Consider the following 476-nt stretch of genomic DNA (forward strand, 5'->3'; position numbering starts at 1 on the left):
TTTTTTTTTTTTTTTTTTTTTTACTAAATTAGTTGAAACAATTTTGGTATGATTGAGAATTTGAGACAGTGAAAAGCCTTGAATTTGATTTGAAAAGTTGGTAGTTCACTGTGACATTGCTGCTGATTGCTGAACCAGAAAATTTCTGAGAGATTTCTATATTAGACGAGTTTAGTTCAGTGATTGAAAGTTAGGTTAGTTGTCTCATGTGGTTGATATTGGATTAATGTAGTTAGTATGTGCCTTTCTGTTCCAGTAATTACCGTATAAGTCTAATTTGCTTACCTTACCAGATTCTAGAGAAGTTAATTTTAATATTACTATATATCATATATGTGCTCTTTTCATAGGTCGATGTAAGAGGGAACATATTTGGTCTGCTATGTGCACACCCTTTATCTCCATTGGTATCCCTTCATCACTTGGATGCAGTTGATCCGTTCTTTCCAAAAATGAACCGGACAGAATCTGTGGCT

The 476-nt window shown here is 33.4% G+C and overlaps 1 pseudogene; it reads left to right on the top strand.

Moving 5' to 3' along the window:
• Positions 1–476, top strand: part of LOC104723632 — a 3,890-nt pseudogene that overhangs the window by 1,032 nt on the left and 2,382 nt on the right.

Source organism: Camelina sativa, chromosome 11 (assembly GCF_000633955.1).
Source record: "Camelina sativa cultivar DH55 chromosome 11, Cs, whole genome shotgun sequence".
NCBI lineage: Eukaryota > Viridiplantae > Streptophyta > Magnoliopsida > Brassicales > Brassicaceae > Camelina > Camelina sativa.